The sequence below is a fragment of the Trichechus manatus genome, unplaced genomic scaffold, assembly GCF_000243295.1.
Source record: "Trichechus manatus latirostris isolate Lorelei unplaced genomic scaffold, TriManLat1.0 scaffold00503, whole genome shotgun sequence".
Taxonomy (NCBI): domain Eukaryota; kingdom Metazoa; phylum Chordata; class Mammalia; order Sirenia; family Trichechidae; genus Trichechus; species Trichechus manatus.
This window is the reverse complement of record NW_004444439.1, coordinates 60978-61928: the sequence shown is the minus strand read 5'-3', so window position 1 is coordinate 61928 and position 951 is coordinate 60978.

The following is a 951-nucleotide window of genomic DNA, read 5'->3' as shown; positions in this document are numbered from 1 at the left end:
CCAATCACAGTAGGAGCATATGGAGGTCAGGTTATTAATGGAGTCTTAGCTCAGGTTCATCTCACACTGAGTCCACTGGGTGCCTGAACCCATCCTGTAGTGATTTCAGCAGTTCCAGAATGCATGATTGGAATAGATACACTCATCAACTGGCATAATACCCACAGTGGATCTATGACAAGTGGAATAAGTGTTATTATGGTAGGAAAAGCCAGTTGGAAGCCATTAGAACTGCTCCTACTGAGGAAAATAGAAAGCCAAAAGCAATACCACATTCCTGGAGGTATTGGAGAGATTACTGCCATCATCAAGGACTTGAAAGATGCAGAGGTAGTGATTCCCACCACATCGCCATTCAACTCGTGTATTTGGCCTGTGCAAATACAGATGAATCTTGGAGAATGACAGTGGATTATCAAAAACTTAACCAGGTGGTGACTCCAAATGCAGCTACTCTTCCAGATGTGCTTTCCTTTCTTGAGCAAATTAATACATCTCCTGGTACCTGGTATGCAGCTATTGATCTGGTTAATGCCGTTTTCTCAATTTCAGTTTCAAAGGAACAACAGAAGCAGTTTGCCTTCAGCTAGCAAGGCCAGCAATACACCTTCACTATCCTACCTCAAAGATATATAAAGTCTCCAGCCCTATGTCATGATTTAGTCCATGGGGACCTTGATCACCTTTCTCTTTCACAAGATATCACACAGGTTCATTGTATCAATGACATTATGCTGATTGGACTTAGTAAGAAAGGAGCATCAATGACTCTGGACTTCTTGGTAAAAACATTGGCATGCTAAAAACCCATTGCCTTCAAGTTGATTCTGACTCATAGTAATTGCACAAGACAGAGTAGAACTGCCCCACAGGGTTTCCAAGGAGTGGCTGGTGGAGTCGAATTACAGACCTTTTGGTTAGCAGCTGAGCTCTTAGGCACTATGCCACCAG